The sequence below is a fragment of the Triturus cristatus genome, chromosome 4_2, assembly GCF_964204655.1.
Source record: "Triturus cristatus chromosome 4_2, aTriCri1.1, whole genome shotgun sequence".
NCBI classification, from domain to species: Eukaryota; Metazoa; Chordata; class Amphibia; order Caudata; family Salamandridae; genus Triturus; species Triturus cristatus.
Window position 1 is genome coordinate 72,635,336 of NC_140586.1, and position 22,174 is coordinate 72,657,509.

The following is a 22,174-nucleotide window of genomic DNA, read 5'->3' on the forward strand; positions in this document are numbered from 1 at the left end:
GAATTTTGCCTGTAATCCAGTATTTGCTATACATTTCTTTGCAGCTACTAACCCAGTTCAGCAATTTTCACAGCATGTTTAGTCGTCTCAGAGCATGACATCAGTCCCAGTAAGCATACCTGGATGGAACATTGTAAAGGTAACTCTGTCAAGTCCTGCAAGGGTCTAATAACACCCTCCCAGAACTCTCGCATCCCCTGGCATTCCCACCACATATGTATATACGTTCCAACATTATGTTTGCATTTTGAAAATACATCTGATTTAGTAGGATCCAACCTGTGTAACCATTTGGGAGTAACATCGTCCCTGTGCACACATTTATAATGAATCAATTTATGTCTTGCATTGCAGAACACTCTTCTGCAATTTTCCAGTATAGTCTTCTACTCGGCATCCTGCAGTGGTTCACCAATATCTACCTCCCATTGCAACTGCAATGTGCTCATAAGAGGTGTTTACTTAGGTAAAAATAATAAGGATAGTTTGACATACCATATCTGGCGAGGCCTGGTTAAGAACATGTGTAATCAAGGAAGAATATATATTCTATTCGGTAACCAAATAAAGATAATTTTTCAACCATTCATCTCAAATATACCACAAACTATTTATATCAATTATACAAAAAAAACATATGCCTTTATTTGCAATGCCACAAGACAACCACTAAATGATAATGGAATGCCACCTGTATTTTATTAAAAAACGTTAAAACTATTAGAAATTGATCATCATGCAGAATTCATAAACCTACATGTTATTAAAAAACATATATCATTATTCAATTTCATATATTAAATAGACAGCAAATCAATTAATGAAGAGAAGAGGAAGATGCAAACATTCATCAAATTTCATAGCAAATATTGTATCACATATATAAATTCTGCCTATAATACATACACCATATCAATGTATTAAAAACAATGAAAACATTTTTTTTATATAAAAGAAAAAGAAAACAGAAGAAGAGAGAGAGACAACAAATATGATAGTACACTTATTTAGTGGTTCGTGGACTAATCCAGGTTGAGAAAACTCAAACGCCAGACATATATGCAGTCCAAGTGTTTTTGTCACTATGAATGGCCGACACACTGGACTTAGTTTATTCCAAGCGTCAACACATTTCGGTGGTCTTCGCAGAGTAATGACCACTTTGTCAAGACAAATATAATGTGCCTCTCCTTTTAAAATCTTCAGACACATACCTATTTATAAATAGACAATCATTACTAACCATACACATGGTCCTAAAGTTATCAGTTCCATAATTTCTCTCAATGTTTGCAACTCCCTCAGTCAAAATATATGAAGACAACGTGTATTATCACTTTGCCAAAGTAGTGTATTGTGGCACTAAAAAACATAAATGGTGCTAACGAACAAGTTACTTACCTTCGGTAATGATATATCTGTAAGAAACATTAGTTAGTTAGATTCCTCACCTTAGAATATCCCCAGGCGTCAGGCTGGATCCGGAAAGCTTTTTCGTCAGCAATACCCTTGCGAACAAGTTACTTACCTTCGGTAACGATATATCTGTAAGAAACATTAGTTAGTTAGATTCCTACCCTTAGAATATGCCCAGGCGCCAGGCTGGATCCGGAAAGATTTTTCGTCAGCAATACCCTTGCGCGTCGCTCGGCATCGTCGGCGGCTCCGCGTCCGCCGTCGGCGCCGTGATCGCTGGGATGACGTCGTCAGAGTACTTAGACGCCGCCCTCGCGCGCTGACGTCAGTTCTTGTACATAGCTTTCCGCGCCAGGAACGCAGAGCCATGCACGAGACCTACACTGGTGCCAACAAATTCTAGGGCCCTGAAAGGGATGACCTCAACCCTAGATATCGGTTCGCAGAACGGGGAGGATGGGTGGGTCGGTGAGGAATCTAACTAACTAATGTTTCTTACAGATATATCGTTACGGAAGGTAAGTAACTTGTTCATCTGAAAGAAACACGTTAGTTAGATTCCTCACTTTAGAATAGATACCCCAGCAACCAAACCCGGTGGTGGGTCTGCGAACCAAGATCACACCAGAACTTCCTGGAGAAAAAAACGGCCAAAGAAGCCGTCTCTCCGGACTTGGCTGTCCAGGCAATAGGGTTTGGCAAACGTGTGCAGCGAGGCCCACGTTGCAGCCTGACAGATGTCCTGCAAGGGGACTCCCCGGCCCAGGGCAGTGGTCGCCGCTGTGGCCCGAGTGAAATGGGCCCTCAGCCCTACAGGAGGTTCCTTTTTAGCTAAGGAATAACAGGCCTTGATACACAAAACGACCCACCGAGAGATGGTTCGCTTGTTCACCGCCCGCCCCTTCTTAGCGCCCACGTAGCCAACAAAGAGTTGGTCGTCCACCCGTAACTGTTTGGTGCGGTCCAGATAGAAAGACAGCACCCGTTTTGGGTCCAGACTGTGGAGCCTCTCTTCCTCTTTCGAGGGATGCGGAGGCGGAAAGAAGGTGGGCAGTGTAACAGACTGGCCGATGTGAAAGGCAGTTACCACCTTAGGGAGAAAGGAAGGACGAGTCCTGAGAACAACTTTGGAAAGGAAAGGAGGCTTAGAAGAGAGAGCCTAGAGTTCACTCACTCGTCTAGCAGAGGTGATGACAACCAGGAAAGCAGTCTTACGAGTGAGAAGACGAAGGGGACAATTATGAAGTGGCTCAAAGGGAGCGCACATCAGAAAGGTCAAAACAAGGTTCAAATCCCACTGAGGCATTATGAAAGGGACAGGAGGAAACATGTGAGTAATGCCCTTAAAGAATCGAGAAACAACAGGGGATTTGAAAAGAGAAGGCTGATCAGGAAGCCGTAAGAAAGCAGAAATAGCTGAAAGGTATCCCTTGAGGGTGCCCAGAGCAGAGCCCTGCTGGGCCAGGGAAAGAAGAAAGAGGAGAACCTCAGAAAGAGGGGCGGAAAGGGGATCCACAGCCTTTGCTGTGCACCATGCCACAAATTTGTTCCACCTGCAGGCGTATACCGATTTTGTGGAGGGACGCCTGGCTGCCAGAATAACATTACAGACTTCAGGAGGCAAGTCAAATGGCATCAACTGCTGCCGCTCAATCTCCACGCATGGAGGTGGAGGCTGGACAGGTTCGGGTGGAGGACCGTCCCCTGCTGCTGCGACAGAAGGTCCTCCCGAAGAGGCAGTCGTATCGGGGGATCGATCGACAGACTGAGTAGCTCGGGATACCAGTACATTTGTGCCCAATCCGGAGCCACCAAGATGACTTGGGCCCGGTCGCGCCTGATCTTCTTCAGCACTCTGGGCAGAAGTGGTATAGGCGGAAAGGCGTACAACAGACCGCAACTCCACTCGCGACGAAAGGCGTCCCCGAGCGAGCGCTGCCTTGGAAACTCCAACACACAGAACTGCTGACATTGCGCGTTCTCTTCGGTGGCGAATAGATCTAACCAAGGCTCTCCCCACTGCCGAAAGAGGCCTTGCGCCACGTCCGAGTTTAGACGCCATTCGTGATCCATCATGCACCGGCAGCTGAGTTTGTCTGCTCTGGCGTTCAGAGAGCCCACCAGATGTTGAACCACCAGGGTGATGCCCTGATGTTCCAGCCATGTCCAGAGGCGCAGAGCCTCCTGACAAATGGTCCACGACCCCACCTCGCCTTGTTTTTTTGCAATACCACATGGCGGTGGTGTTGTCCATGAACACCTGCACTACACTTCCCCGGACAGAGGGAAGGAATGCCTTCAGTGCAAGTCGGATCGCCCTCAGCTCCAGAAGGTTGATATGGAGCCGGGACTACGCCGGAGACCAGAGGCCTCTGATCTCCGCCTCTCCCATGTGGCCCTCCATCCCAGGAGGGAAGCATCCGTCACCACTACGTGCTCCGGTTGGGGCAGGCAGAGGGATCTGCAACTGACCCAATCGCGGTCCGTGAGCCACCACTGCAACTGTCTCGCAGTGCCCTCTGAGATCAGGACGTGGTCGGACAGGTTGCCCCGAAGCTGGGCCCACTGAAACGTCAGGTTCCACTGCAGAGCCCTCATTCGCCATCTGGCGTGATGCACCAACAGGATGCAGGAGGCCATCAGACCCAGAAGCCGCAGCACCAACCTGACCGAAACCCGGGATAGAGGCCGAAACATGGGAATCAGAGCCTGAATATCCCGGACCCGCTGTTCCGGAGGATAGGCCCGGAGCTGTGCCGAGTCCAGAACTGCTCCGATGAAGAGGAGCTGCTGGGAGGGACTCAGATGTGACTTCGGAACATTGATGGAGAACCCCAGCAAATGCAAGAGGTCGGCCGTAGTCTGGAGGTGGGAGACGACCGCCTGGGGTGAGCCCGCCTTCAACAACCAGTCGTCTAGATAGGGGAAGACTGGAACCCCTAATCTGGGCAGATGAGCTGCGACCACCGCCATCACTTTCGTGAACACCCGAGGGGCACTGGTGAAGCCGAAGGCGAGCACGGTAAACTGAAAATGCTCCTGGCCCACCATGAACCGCAGGTAACGCCGGTGGGCCGGCAGGACGGGGATGTGGAAATAAGCGTCCTGCAAGTCCAACGCTACCATCCAGTCTCCAGGGTCTAGGGCAGCCAGAACCTGAGCTACAGTGAGCATCTTGAACTTCTCCTTCCGGAGGAAGGTGTTGACGCTCCTGAGGTCCAAGATAGGGCGTAGGCCCCCTTTGCCCTTCTTGGGGACCAGAAAGTAGTGGGAATAACAACCACGACCTACTTCTTGACCAGGAACGTGCTCGATGGTCCCCTTGGCCAAGAGGGCCGTAACTTCCTCCTGCAGAAGTTGCAAGTGATCCCCCGAAATTCGGTGGCACTGCGGTGGCATGGCTGGAGGGGTCGCCTCGAAGGGGAGGGAGTAGCCCCTTCGGACGATTTGCAGCACCCAGCTGTCCAATGTGATGGTGCGCCAGTGGAGCAGGTGATGGCGAACTCTGCCTCCCACTGGCGTGGAATGGGCCTGAAAGCTCGGACTAGGAGGGCTTTGAGGCGGATGCTGCTGGGGTAGATGTGGACGGACCGGCACGTTGTCCCCCTCTACCGCCTCGGTGGAATCCACGTCCATGTGGAGGTTGATTCTGCGGCCTGTGGCTAGTTGGACGTGAGGGGGCGCCCCTTCCTTGGCCACGAAAGGGACGAAAAGCGGAAGTTTGCGGGCGCGGGGCCGAAAGGCCCAAGGACTTGGCTGTAGCCCTGGAGTCCTTAAAGCGCTCCAGCGCAATATCTGCTTTGTCGCCAAAAAGGCGACTGCCATCGAAGGGCATGTCCATGAGGGTGCTCTGGACATCCCCGGAAAAACTCGTGGACCGCAGCCAGGCGTGGCGACGAAGCACCACCGTGGTCGACATTGCCCTGCCCAGCGAGTCCGTTGTGTCCAGTCCACATCGGATTGCATGCCGTGCCGCATCCCGCCCCTCGAAAAGAGCCTGGGCGAGTCGTGTCCGGGCCTCCTCCGGACACTGAGGCAGCACGTCCTCCACTGTATCCACACGCGGTGTTGATAGACCACAACCCCAAACTAAGAGAGGAGAACAGCTTCTTCCCAAACTGTTCTAGTCTTTTGGATTCCCAATCCTGGGAGCGGACAGGAAGGAGGTCTGGGAGGTAGAGGCCTGGAAAACCAGGCTCTCGGGCGTGGGGTGTTGGGACAGAAAACTGGGGTCACCCGGTGCAGGGCGGTGGCGCCGGGCCACGGTCCGGTCCACAGGAGGAACTGTGGAGGGCTTGGACCAGGTGCCCTTCAGAACGTCAATGAGTGCTTCATTGAACTGCAGCAGAGGCTCCAAGGAGCTTGCTGACGGTTGAAGAACTTCGGTGAGGAGGTTCGTCCTCACGGCCACAGCAGGCAGTTCTAGCCCAAGGGCTTCGGCCGCCTTGCGCAGCACCACAGAAAATGCAGCACCTTCCTCCGAAGCCACGGTCGGAGAAGAGATGAAGCCAGTGTCAGGGGAGGTGTCAAGACCACTGGCATCCCCCAGCTCGTCTGCCCAGTCCTGAGATAACTGGCCCTGCCGGGCCAGAGGGTCCTCAGACCCCTCCCAGTCGTCACCGTCATCCGATTCCTGGTAAACAGGTGGAATGAGCGGAGCCGGGCGGAAGATGAAATTGCCGGATGGCGCCGCTCCGACGCCGGGCCGGACCGGGACTAAACTGGGGAACAGCATCGTCCGGGGACGGCGCCGGGGGTGGCACCGGAGGAGGGGTCGTGAGGTCGACCGGCGCCAACTGGGATCCAGGCCTGGATCCCCTGGGGACCAAAGGCGTCGGGACCGAAGGCGCGCCGGCAGGCGTCGACGGCGGAGCCAGATTCCTCACGGACATGAGGAAAGCACTGACCTCCGCAGGAGTCACGTCAGTCCCAGGGACCGGAGGGTATAGGGACGGACGGGACCCCTGCGGCTCCGACAGAGCCGCGTGGGTGGTGCCACCCGAACTCTCAGCCGAGTCGCGCGACCGGCGAGGGGAGTCAGAAGAGCAATGTAGCTTCTTCTACTTCTTGCTGTGCTTCGACTTACCAGATTTCGAAGACTTGGACCCCGACGAGCGGTGGAGGCTGGAGCTCCGCGACCGGTCCCTCGACCTCCTCTTCGCCTGGGACCTTGAGCGGCGCGGAGTCGACTGCCAGTACTCGAGTAGCTTGCGGGACCGCTCCCGCCTAGCTTTCGAAGTAAAGGCCCGGCAGTCGAGGCACGACTCGGCGTCGTGGTCGGTTCCAAGGCAATAGAGGCACCGGCGGTGGTGGTCCGTGACCAACATAAGTCGGTGACAGGAGTCACAAGCCTTAAAGCCAGGCATCCCTACCAGCACCAGATTAGATGTCGACAAGAATAGAACCAAAAGAGTTAAAAAAAGTTTAGTCAAAAAGTGACTAAAACGGTATGCTCTTCCCGGATCGGCGCTTACTGGCGCGGAAAAAAGAAGAATTGACGTCAGCGCGCGAGGGCGGCGTCTAAGTACTCCGACGACGTCATCCCGACGATCACGACGCCGACGACGGTCGCGGAGCCGCAGACGACGCCTAGCGACGTGCAAGGGTATTGCTGACGAAAAATCTTTCCAGCCTGACGCCTGGGGATATTCTAAGGTGAGGATTATAACTAACGTGTTTTTTTCAGATACCTAATCACCAAAATATAATCGCTCTCATGCATGTTTGCCTGTTATTAACGCCTCATATAGCCGTTGTGTCCTCCAAGATGTTCAGTTCAACTAACCCAATTATACCTTAATCCCATTCATTCATCCATGTATACCGGTTAACTTCCATTGTTCTTTTTTATATATTGGGATCGCAACTCACCTAAGCAACTTTGGTGAGTGTCCTAAAAGCGTAAATAGTCCTTATGGTGAAGTGGGTCCACCATTTACTATAGTGAGTCCATCATTCCAATCGGAAAATCCAGTCAGGAATGTTCTATTTTAAAAAAGGTTAAAACGATAGGGAAATAAATTAAGTCCGCTAAACCTTCCATGTCAGGACTGTTACCAACTTGATAAAATTACAGACTTATATTAAATAAAGAGGTTAGACGGCTCTAAGCTCACCACAATATGTTGCTTGGAGATTACCCCAAGAAACATCACATTACAATTCTTGTAATTTGAAGAACATGAAAACTGAGCATAAATCACAATATAGCCGTACCTATTAAATTGTGCCCAACGATTCCAGGTCAATCAGTTTATACTGCCTCTCCTTATGAGTGGATTTACTAAGATCTCAACTGCAGGACCAACAATCTCCTGGAAGCATAAAGATCCTGGAGAAGTGTGAGAAGGACGACCTCGGGGCGGACCGGAAGTGGGAGAAGGCTGTGCCGATTCAACCCGTACCGGAAACAGGCAGCGGTCTAGCTGTGGCTCGGGCGAGTGGGGAGGAGACGCTGACAGAAGCGGAAGCAAGTCGCACAAATGACGCGGAGGTGCAGGAGACGGTGTGCGGTGTCGGAGGACGGAGTGCGGCGAACGCGGAGGACAGCAGCGGAGTGAAGGAAAGCGAGAACAGAGCGGAGGAAGCAGACGAGACGAAGCCAGGAGAGTGTATTCTTTACTGCGACCAAACCCGGTGGGCCGAAGGAGGGGAAGACGCCCGGGTCCCGACGCCACGGTCCTGGAAACGGGCTGTGGCCTAAGGTGAGTACCCCTCAGGGGATCGTTCTGGTGGGGGTGGTGGGGAGGTGTGGGGATGTAGGGCACTTGAGTAGTGGTGGTTCGTGTTGGAAGGACCTTCACGACCCCCTCCTGCATGTAGATACAGGTGACGGTAGCACAAACAAAGTCCTAACCCACAAGCACAGTACTGACCCCGACCTGTTCTTTTGTTTTTTTTTCTCCCTTCCCCGCCCGTCGCGTGTGTCCAAGCAAGACAGAGAGGACCCCGGCCTACCCCGTCCCGGAGCCAGGAAACCAGAAGAGAGACTGTCTCCTATTCTTGTGCAACTATCCTACCAGTAACCCGATATATCCTCACCTACTCTGATCTTAGAAAAAAAGAATAAAAGAAGTCACGTACTCCTTAACACAGCGTCCTGTGGTCCATCACACCCTGGTTACACTAAGCGTCTCCTACAAGAAGCAATATAAGATAAATATTTTGGATCTCTTAGGACTACTACCAATATCGCGTCTTCTCAAATGGCATATAGGACCGGAGGAGTCGGCTATATGAGCCGTTAATAACAGGCAAACATTCATGAGAGCGATTATATTTTGGTGATTAGTTGTTAGCACCATTTATATTTGTTAGTACCACAATACACTATGTTGGCGATGTGATAATACATGTTGTCTTTATGTATTTTCACTGGGGGAGTTGCAAACATTGAGAGAAATCATGGAACTGATGACTTTAGGACTATGTGTATGGTTTTTAATGATTGTCTATTTGTAAATAGGTATTTGTCTGCAGATTTTAAAAGAAGATGCACATTATATTTGTCTTGACAAAGTGGTCATTACTCTGCGAAGACCACCGAAATGTGTTGACGCTTGGGATAAACTAAATCTAGTGTTTCGGCCATTCATTGTGACAAAAACACTTGGACTGCATATATGTCTGGCGTTTGAGTTTTCTCAACCTGGATTAGTCCACGAACCACTAAATAAGTGTACTGTCGTGTTTGTTGTCTGTCTCTGTCTCTGTCTTTTTCTGTTTTATTTTTCTTTTAAATAAAAAAACATTTTTATTTGTTTTTAATACATGGATATGGTGTATGTATTATTTGCAGGATGTATATAAGTGATACAATATTTGCTTTGAAATTTGATACATTTTTGCATCGTCCTCTTCATTCATTGATATGCTGTTTATGTAATATATGAAATTGAATAATGATATATGTTTTTTATTAATATGTAGATTTATGAATTCTGCATGATAAACAATTTCTAATGGTTTTAACGTTTTTTAATAAAATACAGGTGGCATTCCATTGTCATTTAGTGGTTGTCTTGTGGCACTGCAAATATAGGCATATGTTTTTTTTCGTATAATTGATACGAATGGTTGTGGTATATTTGAGATGAATGGTTGAAAAATTATCTTTATTTGGTTACCGAATGGAATTTATATTCTTCTTTGATTAATTAAAGCCCTATTCCTTTGGTACGTGGGGCCTCTACCTCTTTATTGGGTAAGAACATGTGTATCCAGTTCTTGCTGAAACCCCTCCATGCCCTGCGAATAGCTGCTGCCAACCTCGCATAAGCCAGGAAACTACCCCCCATCAGATCCCATTTAGCACTGAAGGTGGCATACCTCATCCAGCACCCATCCTCATATAAATCTCCTATGATGCGTGGAGTATTAGCAAACATGCCCGTCACAGGGTCAGTGCATGATTCCATGAACCACTCAGTGACATGCTGTAAATGGATAGCCTGATAATAACTTCTGAAATGTAGGGCCTACAATCCTCCGCTGTCCCATGGTAGCTGCAACACCTTTAAGTTAATGTGTGTTCTTCCTGTACCCCAGTATAACAAATGGAGCAACTCATATAATCGTTTAAAGCATGTATCTGGTATTCGCATTGGCATGTGCTGTAAAACAAACATTCCTCTGGGAAGAAGAATCATCTTACTGACTGCCATTCTTCCCATTAAGGACAGAGGAAACTTTAACCATCGCTAGATGCTGCGTTCTGCTTTTTTCAGTAAGTTCCCCACATTAGCCTCATATACCTCCCCTAAGCTTGAACTCAGGTACACTCCCAAATATTTAATATGTGTTCTCTGCAGCCTAATATCGCTAACAGACCCATTTCCTAACCGCAGCGCTTTTATCAGGTAAATGACTGATTTTTCTGCATTTAACATAAACCCCGAATGGGCACCCACTTCCTTAATGGTCTTATATACTACGGGTCATGTTCTTTGAGGGTCCCTCAAAGTCAGCGAAATATCATCAGCATACAAAGATATAATTTTTCTCTGCATTCCAACCATTATCTCCTCACCCTCGTGCCAAGCTCGAATTAGCCTTGTCAGGGGCTCAATGACTAAAGTAAGTAACAGTGGCGACAGGGGACAGCCCTGTATAGTCCCCCCCCACCATCCAACTATAGGAGAACATATTTCCTACTTTCACCCTGGCTCCGCTTTCAGTTTAAAGTAATTGTACCCATTTTACATAGGTATCACCCAGGTTGTACCGCTTCAGCACATTCATTATATACCGCCAGTCCACAGTATCAAATGCTTTATGTGCAACCAAGCTCGCAAATGCTCAAGGCTCATCCCCTTTCTTGACCTGTTCCAAAAGAAGGAACGCTTTCCTAATGTTAATAGTGGTAGTGTGTACTCTCACAAAACCTGCCTGATCAGGGTGAACTAGTGTCCCAGCCACCTTAGCCAAATGATGACCCAAAATCTTCCTCAACAGCTTAGCGCCCATGTTGATCATGGATAACGGACGGTATGATTCACAGTTGGATGCATCACGTTCTGGATTTGGATGAATGACAATATATGCCTCTCTGTCAAAGTATCAGGGAAAATTCCTCTATCAAATGCCTCCCAATACATATTTAACAATCTCTTGCATAGTAGGTCAACATATTATCTGTAAAATTTGACTTCCAAACCATCATTCCCTGGTGTTCTCCCCACACTCAGTTGTGCAATCGCTCACGGTATATCCGTTTCGTCTGTCGGAGCATTTAATGCCTTCCGCATCTCAGTGTCTACTTCTGGCAGTCGAGCTACATCTAAGAGCGCTGCCACCCTTTCCTCATTTTTTTTTGTTTACATTTCTTTCTTTATTTTTAATGTTAACATGGGAGAAAAACATATGCAAATACATTTGTCTCATGTAGACTAAATTACATTGACATTCCAGCAACTGGGTAATATGTGGGTAGCACACTTCTGTTAATGTGACGTGGTGTGAGTTGGTAAGGTAGGGATGTCTTGACCAGCGTTTGAAATCCTGCGTGTGCGGTGGCCTAGAGCGGTTGCTTCCAATAGTGCTCCCAGTGCAGTATGGCTGTGCATGGGAGGGAAAGGTTGGCAGGGGTGTGTGAACTGTGTATATTAGCCCAGCTGCATGCCCAAGCGATTCAGACTTGGTTTCTTGCCCATTGCTGCTACATTGCTGATTCTGCAACGCTCTCCTCATCATAAATTCCCTTTTGAGTGTATAAGTCTGATGAGAATTCAGCAAAATGCTTAACTATATCATCGTAAACTGTGAGGATATTTCCCTGTGCATCCTTTATTGCAGCTACTGCACTCCCAGCCCATTCTCTGTTAACGTTAACCAGCCACGCCACTAGCTATCCTGGAGTATCCCCCTGCTCATGTTATATCTCTGTGTATGTTTTATAATCATGATAAGCAAAAGTTTCCCGTGCTTCATCTAAGTCTCCCTGCAGTTTACAACGCTCGTCCCATACCTCATCTGGGTTTGGTGCCTGTCGATCAATGTCCCCAGTCTGGCGTTCTAGAGTTGTCGCTGTGTGTCACCCCATATTTTGCCGCTGTGCACTTACCCCTAATAGTTACTTTAAAGGCCTCCCACAATGTCCCACCTGAGGCGACCATGCGGGTATTAATCTCATATAACTCCCTAACCTCCACTCTAATAGTTTCTCTATATGCCTCATCATGTAATGCACAGCTAGGAAATCTCCATAGTGGGAGTGGATTGACAAAGGCTTGAGATGGCATCATGGCCATTAGGGGGCATGGTCTGATAACTTACAGTCAAGGTACTGTATCCTTTTGAACTCAATTGTTAGTTTATGGTGTGTCAACCGGTAATCCATCCTTGAGAACGTGTCATAGGGCAGGGAATAAAAGGAGTACCCCCTAGTTTGACCATGGGCTGCCCTCCACAACTCCACCAAATTGAACGCATGTCCAGTTAACAATTTTATGTGCATATGAAAAAGTCATAATTTATTCACATTTTGCTGTTCCACTGCTAAAAACAATGCATAATGTTTTGAGTTAACCAATGCACTTTCATACAAGTTGTTATTTTTCATAAGTGTTGTTTATGTACTAAGTTTGTTTGATGAATCTTTGTCCTAAGCTGAGCTCATAGTAAAAGAAGGTATTGCTGGCATAATTCCTTATACATACTTTCCCCACGATCAGAGAAGACTATCTAAAAAGCCTTGAGAAGTTAGAAGTGTACTAGTCCCTTAAAAAGGTTCCCAACCCATCATGGAGTCGTCAGTAAGCCACATGCAAACTAGGTTCTCCACGCAGGATAAAAAGCTAGATACATTTTGCTGTGAATGGCACGCACACACTAAGACGCGTGCGATCCCTTGGCTAGAGAGGGGAACCTTCGACGCCAACATAATAGAACACACGAGACCACACGCAGACCAGGTTTATAAGGCAGAAGAAGGCTAGAAAAGAGGCACTATTAGAACTTTGGGCCATCTTTGAGGCGGCCTCGAGCCACAATCCTGTTCCAGAACACGCAAGCAAGGCGTCCACATCTCCCCCACCACACACAGGCACAGAGATGCTCTCTCTTAATGCCTGCCATTCCTGCACTAAGTTACACTGACCCGTGGGTCGAGGGAGCCGGAGGGCCCTCCACCAGGCAGCGAGCCTCTAGATATAGGGTTGGGAGGTTGCCCGACTGGCTAACCCAAGAGACTTCAGCCTCACCCCAGTTCGGTGCTAGAACCCCCCAAAGCTCAACCGCCCGTCTGCCATGTTTAGCCCCTAAACTTACACTCCACGAGTGGCCGGGAACATCATAGTGAGTCTAAACAATAACATGACTAGCAATCATGAGAAAGAGAACACCAGTCCCCCAGGATCTGACAGCGATGGTGAGGATGCAGGAATAGTCACGTCAGAGACTGACAGGACCCCCAAAGACCCACACCCACTATTGTCCACCCCAGGCTGCCCTGAGGAAGACCTCATGGTCATGGTGCTGATAAACGGGACACCTTACCACTTTCTACTGGACACTGGGCGATGAGGTCATGCACGGAGGCAGGGATCCCCTTCACAGAATCCCTAGAGTTTGAGATGGGGGGAAAAGATGAAGGAACAGTTGTTGTACTTTCCCTCTTCCCCGACTAATATCTTGGGACAGGACCTAATGACCAAACTGAAAATGTCAATGCAGTTTGCTGAGAACGGGGTTATAGCCTGCTCCTTCCCTGGCATTCCCCACTCAGGGCACCAACAGCAATACATTCCCATGCCACTTGGACGTCAGCCAGAGTGTTTCCGGGCAGACGGAACCTCTTCATGGGGGCGGTCCTGAAGTATACAGGAAATCTCCTCAAGCTATGCGAATTAGCTCGGCAATGGGCATGCCTCACACACCATCTCTTAGTGGAAACTGCCAAAAAGATGAAAATGTTGTTAGTTAGCCAGTAAGGTACACAAGGAGCAAGAGGTCCAGGACCTCGACATGTGCATCTCCACTGAGTCCCCCCAAAGCTAGGTGGGGAGCCGGCCCAATGAGCATAGGAGCAGTGACGGTGACAAATAGACTGGTGTACCTCTGGGATTACTAAGCTTAGCCTCTGTCACCACTCTGGCACCTCCCCGAGTCAGGAAATGTCACAGACAAGGTTGCCCGGCACTATGTGGTGCGTCCTCCCACCCAAAACCCCCTATTTGCTGCTGAATACGGAGCCCAAGCAAGTGACTATTGGAGGGAACTCGGCACACCCAGCAAATGATACACCACCCAGTGCACAATGGCCCACCAGGAAGGGCAAAAACCAGAAGCAAGCTCGGAAATACTCCACTAAGCTGGACCTTCACAAACTGAGTAAAACCACACCAAGCGGGCTGCATTGGCCACAAGCGTGCAAATGGCACCTGTCTTCAAAGGGCCTGCACCGCAGAACGCCAGAGGGTTTCGGACAAATATGGTCAGGAAGGCGGGCGGCAGCCAGACCCTAGAGAATGTTTATATTGCCTCAGAATCGGCCAGCTGACGGACCTATGCCGCCTGAAGGCGTACAATGAAAAAAGATCGGTAGGCCTGGGACAGTCCCCGCAACATCACCATCCACAAAAACCAAGCCCAGACCAACCCGAGCGCACAGCACATTTAGCCACAAGGAAATCAGTCAGCAGACACACTACCTCAACAAGGACCAGGTGGTTGGCCAAACATATGGCAACAACAGTAGGCAGGGAACCCAGCCCAGCAAGCACCGAGGCCACAGCCACGGAAGGGAGGGGTGACTGTCTGAGGATGCAATTCCTTCACGTAATTGCCGCAGTGAATCCAAACCTCCAATATGACGCATACCTACTTCAGAAAACTCGCCACAACAATAAAGACTAGTGACACAGAATCAGGATAAATCTCAAGCCTTTACTTGAGTTCAGGAAAAACTCAGGGCTGCTGTATGTTCCGTCAATCGGGAATTTGTGCTAAAATCAGCCGTTTGGGTGCATACAGGGGGCCTACGCCCCACTTTGCTGTTGGTCTCCCAGGGCAGGTTGGCTGGCTATGCCCCAGGGGGAGGGCAGTCTGATGAGGAGGTGAGGCAATCCCCAACCAGTGCATAAAAACTGGCATCCAGGTTCCTTCATTCAAGCCCAATTAAGAGGGGCTACTACTATGTGATCAAAAGGACCCCATTTAGACCTCCAGCTAGTCAAGGCCCCCTTTCAGTTCCAAAACGAAGCCAGGTTTTCAGTGCATGTGGGATAATGGGGTACCCCATAAAACTCCACAATGCACGCACAAATAAGTGACAATATGGGACCAATTCAGCAGGGAAATTCACCAGGGCAATCAGCCATCTCAGTTTGTTACCTGCAGCGTGAAAAGTCCCAGCACCTGACTCCAGTCGTGAGCAAGATATTTTGCCTCCTCTTCTCTAATGCTTCAAAATATCCAAAGTCTGCTCATCGGATCATGTCCATCTAAAACAGCAGGAGTAGCGTGTCACCTGGTAGGAAATCCCTGATTTCCACAGAGGGCGGCAGACCCAAAGCATCCTGGATCTAAGGAGAGAGGGGCTCCAGGAGGGAAAGGGATGTCTATAGATGACTACTGTAGCCCCCACAAAAGGTGCACTGGTACACTCACTACCACACACAGCTTGTCGAATCAAATAACACAGGGTCTCACGAACATCGTCCAAAGGAGCAATAGGTCCGATCCCAGTTATTGCCACATTCGAATCACACAGGGACTACACAGTGGCTTCTCAACCCACACAGGTAGGCCACAATAAAAACAACACTGCATGAGACTTCAGGAAGGCATCCAAAGACCTGCAGGAAGCAGCCCAAAAGTAGTAAAAAAATGAAGATTCTAGAAAATGAGTGTAGTCAAAACACCCAACTCCATTAGAGAAAACCTTGGTACACGGCACCTTCAGGAACCAGAGGGGCATACACATGTACTCAGGGCACGTTGCAATTACCCACAACGCCCAAATTGTGACACACCCCCTTTTGTTCACGGCGCATCACGCATGTGTAGGTCAAAAGGTACCATGAGCATTGATAAAACGACACACACACACACATGCTGAAGAAAGCATGGTATTAGAGGGCCGACAATGCCTATAAAACAATAGGTAAAAAAAGTATTCCACGCACCCAGGAAGATCATTCCACCAAATCACTGTGGTCACGGCGAGGGGGAGAACCAAATGACCCATAAAATAATACTCATGCAACCCATGATCAAAAACTCGCCGATTCTGAAAATGATGCCCAAACCCTCCCCCCCCCCCCCATTCCAGCACCTCACCAAAGATTGTGCAAAATTGATGCACAGAAATTCCCTAAAAAGGACACGTACAGGAATTTCAGAGACCGAATAAAGATGCATGTTTTTCTAAAAGCTAACCTACAACCCACAGCTCTCATCCAACAGGTCTGCAATTGAATCTTATGTCCACCACCTTTACTGCGGCCCGCAACCTCTTCCGTTACAACCTCCGAAATCCCAACGAGGCCTGAGGGTTCAAGCAAAAAAAAAAAATCATAGACTATTTTTTATGAACATTTTTTGCAAACAGACTCTACGCTGTGCCAAGCAAAGACAACTCGGGACCCCAAAGAAAGCTGCAGATGACCCCTCCAGACACTATCTTATGCCCTGCAATGTTATGTTTTATTGCACCTTTGTATACCATCTGTTTAGCATGGGTGTGGCCGCATCCATTTGTAGCGAAAAATCTGCCTAGTCACATGGAGCCTAACTTGACATTTCTACAGCGGTTGTGTAGGGACCTCTCCCACCTCACCTACACTGAACCAAACACTAGTATTCCACACGCACTACACAGCACAATCTTATACAACACAATGTATCAGCACATGACCGCCACTGATGCCCAGACATCGGCTAGGTCATGCTATGTCTGCTCGCTGATACCCCACGCCGTGGGCACAGACAGACTTTACTTATCCCTAGAAATAGTCCACAAAAATGCAAAATGTCTCATCCACCTGTACCTATGTAGGATAAGGGCCAAGATACAACGCAGTAGAGTAGAACCCCATAGAGGAGTAGTAAACATCACCTGGTATGAGACAAAACCCCATTGCACTGCACCTTCTCACCAAGCTTAGCAATATTAAAACTAAGCTAGACAGGATGCGTAGGCTGGGCACCATAGGGGAGGACACTGTTTGGCCCCAAGATTTTCTAGAAAAGAAGGTCTTGGAGGTGGCCAATCCAATGCACCAGTGCATAAACAAGTCTGCTCCCACCTCCGTCTGTGGTCCCAGGGTAGCCCTTAGCGTGTCTTGGGCAGTCTTCTTTAATAACAATTGAACCCCAGGTATGAAGTTTCAGTGCAGGGCCATCCAGCTTGCTGATACAAGGGTAAATGAGTCTAAAAGGGAAGGGTTGAATGCCAGCATAGATACCCCATGTAAGGAAATCTGGGACACTGAAATAGATAGGTCCACATTGCTAGAATGGAAGGGGCAACCCCTAATTGTACTGAAATGTATACTGTATTCCTTGTGTTTCAGAGGCAAAGGAACGATCCCGCTAGGCACAAATGAAAGTTTTAGTGCAATACTGCACGTACGAGACATGCAATGGGGCATCGGCGCGCTGATGGATATCTACTGGAAATGTGGGGAGTTTGCCTATGCTCAGCTTTTTACCGGATGGTGCGGCCTCTGTGCCCTCATAACCATACACACCCCAAACCTGGTCATCCCTGGAGAAGACCTGTCCGAGTTGTTCAAACATTTGCTTCAGAAGAAAACAACTCTATTGCACCAGAATCAAGACATTCCGGAAGAATTTAGCCTGTTTTCTGACACTTATGTAAATGCGGAGGGTCCATATCCTTCTTCACCCTACAAACAAAGGCGAACACCCGCTGGTTACAAACAACCAGGTGGGAACCGCTGAAGATGATCACCAATACTGAGCTCGGCCTAAATGGTATCAAGGAAGAAATAAGAGCCATCCGCCTTTTGGTGAGGCAACATTGGTATGTGTTGGACTTGATGACCATGATAGAGGGTGGGGTGTGTGCTAAGATCCGTGCATCCTGCTGTACTCTTATCCCTGGAAGTGATATGGACAAAAGGACGCTAACTCTAGCCATCCCAGCATTGCATTTGCATTCTGACATGAAGAAGGAGGCGAGTGCCCCTGAGCAGGACTGGTTTATCGATTTGGTTTACTGGCTCAACCAGTGGGTGACCAGACTGTGTATGTCATTGCTGCTGATTATCTTTTTTGTGCTGTTTTTGTGTGTTTTCCAACAAGTGGGGGTTTCCTGCTGTAAAAACGGAGTCCTCAAGTTAAGTAGAATACAAGTAACTAGGGAATTAGAAATAGACACAACAGAAAAACAGCAAACCTCTAATAATGTGACTGTCATGAAGTATGTAGTAATTGAGGTCGTTGAAAATTCAACTAGAAAGGGGGGATGTTAATATTGAAAAATTACGATGTTGTTGTACACTCTGATATATGTATGTATAACAAAGAACTTGCATCGCTGTTGTCGAATCCACCCGATATCACCTCCTCAGGAAACCCAGAGTCAGAAATATGTGGTTGGGCAGGCCCTGTGACCTATGCCTGAATCAACTAATTGACAGATCACAGGTGGGGGACACACAACCCTTAGACAAACACACGAACAGGAAAACCAAGATCGATCCAACAGATAGGCATCAACAACACAATGGTCTTAGGAGATTGTCCCCAATAAAACGCATTTGGCCGGAGGGGTGCGCGTTTCCAAAACAGAATAAAGTCAGATGCCACACTAAGTTAGGAACTCTCCACCAATCTGCGCACAGCATGCACACTACACACAGTGATCACGCGCTCCCCATGTCAGACATTTTGATACATACCCACTGGCCCCACATTGTGTTCACGCATGGCCGAGACCCCCCTGTGCTTCTTATCAAATGGCCAGAATTATGGCCCTCGTGACTAGGCCCAGATTTCTGTGACTGTCTCCAAAGGAATGTGCAAGGTACTTTATGACACTACATGAAATGTATAAAATGACAGCCGAAACCAATGTACTTTGAGACAGTCTTCAGACCCCGACTTTAATTAAACCAGCTGTACCTGTTCTGCCAAACACCACTTGTCTTTAATCTTTTCAAGATAAATTCACATTCGAGCTACAAACATACTGAATGGAGGAGAGTGGAATCTAAAAACTTCCATTGAGGCTTAAAGCTAATAAACGCTCAAGACTGTGCTCTTTTGCCAGCACCTCTAGCTAATAAATGGTGACTGGCAGAGATTCTGCATAACATCACATATGCTGCCTTCAGAAGCTGCACTCTAGTGGAAAGCGAGCCTTTATTACCATGAAAGCCCTTCGTGCACGTGAACTAACTACCTCTAGTGCAGGGTGATCATTCTGCTGAATATTTTAATGTTGCATCCCCATTGGATCCTAATAACGATATCCCCATGCAACCAGTTAACGAGATCCCCATGCAACCAGTCCTTACTTGAGGACCTCCCCTTATAATAGAACGCACGCCTATACACATAACTAATTATCCTAACTCTGAGTGGATCACACGATTCAATGAGTTAGCTAGCGGCCTATCCCATCTCAAGGATGAAATGTAAAATCTATCAACCATCACCAAAGAACTCCTAAACGCACACAGAGCCACTAGTGCCACCGTGAACCGAATCAAGTTACCAAACCAACAGATACTTCACCAAGAATTCACACCCTGAGGTCACTAGACATATTAAGATACCTTCCCCCAACGACCCATCTCGTCGTAGAAGGGCAATTGCTGAACTATCTGACAATGACATATATGACCTCCTCATATCCTATGCCAGTACTACAGACAACTGTAAGTCTCTATGTGGCATCATCCAATCCATTCAAACCAACCCCTACAGAGAACCCACTCACAACTACAGATCCATTAACAGAGGAAACCTCACAAATATCAACTTAGTGCAAACTGAGCCCACCCATTCGACCAGCAAGATGAAGTTTGCACTCATCAACTGCAGATCCGCTAGCAAACATGCTCCCGACATTTACAATCTCATCATCTCGAATGATCTGGACATTATCATCCTTACTGAAACTTGGCTAAATAGTTCCTCCTCACCCATCCTAGACCTACTGGTCCCTCCTAGTCACGATATAATCCACCTCGACAGAACCATGAAACCCGGTGGCGGGATAGCTTGCATCTATCGTAACACCATCTCAGTCAATCAAGAAGACGCCATTTCTTTATCATCCTGTGAATATCTCTGTATCAACATCTCCGATGACAAGTGCCTCACCAGCAAACTTCACATAATATACCACCCACCGGGTGATAATCTGACTCTCATTGATGTGTTAATGGAAGTCATGACACCCAACGATAACTCACAAGTGCCGCAGATTTTCCTGGGAGACTTCAATCTCCATTGGAACAACACAAGCGATCATGATGTAAGCTGTCTTAAATCCTTTCTGTCAGATCAGGATCTGTCCCAAATCTGTGACTGTCCAACCCACAACAAGGGAGAGCTACTAGACCTTATCATAGCGAAAAAGAACATTCTATCATTAGAATCCATCACCCCGTGTGATTGGACTGACCCTTACAGCATTCTCTTCTCCATCAATATTGAGGTAATTCCCAAAAAATGCAAACCTACAAAAACAAAATCAATTGAAAAGGAATATCCAAAATATTAACCCCATCACCCTGGTAAATCGATGCAACTCCGCCCTGATCCCCATGACAGGCATGGTTGCCGTCCATGACCTCACAGTCTTTTACAATTCCACTATGCTTGAAATTCTTGACTCTACAGCGCCCCTTCAAGAAAAAAACATTTGCTCCAAAATCTCCAAACCATCGTTCAATGAGAACCTGAACTCTGATCGGCGCAAGCTAAGATCAGCTGAACGACTATGGGAATCAGCCCCCACCATTGATCACCTATGTCACCTTAGAGTACTAAGAAATACTTACAACAGGAAAATCCTAAAGGCTAAGGCAGACTTATTCAAAGTCCAGCTGAACCAAGTCATTAACCGTCCCAAAAAACAATTCGTAATCAGCAAACAATAATCGTGCAACACTCCTTACGCGTTGGAAATAAGCGATTCGACTACTTCTAACTGCGATGAGCTTGCCAATTTCTTCCTAGAAAAGACAAAATACATTGAATACGCAATTCAATCTAAGAATGCCCTTCCACAAACTATTGTGCATGACTCTACATCTTACTTGCATATCAAAGACTATTCCGATTGAAATTCCAAAAAACAATGCTTTTTGGCACACCTTCTCGCCCATCCCTGAATACGAAATCTATAACACTCTTCTAGCGATTAACCCCTCCAATTACTTCTCTGATCCCTTACCCCACTCTCTATTCAAAATGATAAAGACTGCTATTCTGCCCTTATGGGCAAAGATTGTAAACGCCTCTCTGAAACAATGTTCCATACCTGGCTGTCTTTTTTTAAAAAAAAGATTTATTGATTATTTGGCACACATCAATACAATTGCAGTAGAATAACGTGTATTCATTGGCATATCCCAGCAATAATCAAGACATATATATATATATATATATATATATATATATATATATATATATATATATATATATATATATATATATATATATATATATATATATATATATATCACATCCCACCATACACTTTATAAGACCTCCAGCTATCCACCCGTGCCCCTTGGGTGTAATGTAATGTAGCTAGCCCTGTCTCGCTCCTCCGTATTGGTCAGTCGCTATCGTCAGATACCTGCATGAGTTCGGGAGGTTCGCAGATGTCACCCCGATAGTGATTCCACTTTCCCCAAATCCGAGTCCATTTCTTAGGGCATCCCCTGTGTTTGTATACCGATTTCTCTGTCACCATTGTGTGGTCCATGTCTCGACACCATTGCCGTGACGTCGGGTGTTGCTCCGAACCCCAAAGCTGTGCTATATTGCATTTGGCCAGAGTCATCCCTAATTTCACCCAGTCTGGGTCTGCATGATTCAAGTCTGTGGGCTCCCAGATATTTATTAAGTAGACAACATTTTGGAGTGAGCGGGATGACTATGTTGGTGACCTGGGACATGGTGCGTACCACCGAGGACCAGTAAGATCCAATCTGTGGGCAGACCCAAAGTGTGTGCCAGAAAGTACCCTCGGCACCGCACTGTCGGAGGCAAAGTCAAGTTTGCGCCTTACCTATCTTGTGAAGCAGGGTCCTTGTATAATAGATTCAGTGTA

At 47.6% G+C, this 22,174-nt stretch overlaps 2 long non-coding RNA genes across 2 annotated transcripts in view; one reads left to right on the forward strand and one right to left on the reverse strand.

Moving 5' to 3' along the window:
* LOC146833007 (uncharacterized) overlaps positions 1–7,794 on the reverse strand; it is a 483,129-nt gene extending 475,335 nt beyond the window's left edge. Inside the window, exon 1 of the long non-coding RNA XR_014960486.1 lies at positions 7,633–7,794. This is a non-coding gene — a long non-coding RNA (uncharacterized LOC146833007). The remainder of the gene's footprint in view (positions 1–7,632) is intronic.
* Positions 7,795–7,999: 205 nt separating this feature from the next.
* LOC146833011 (uncharacterized) lies at positions 8,000–9,191 on the forward strand. The gene is made up of 2 exons (XR_014960485.1): positions 8,000–8,120; positions 8,353–9,191. It is a non-coding gene; the product is annotated as an uncharacterized LOC146833011 (long non-coding RNA).
* Positions 9,192–22,174: the final 12,983 nt, after the last annotated feature.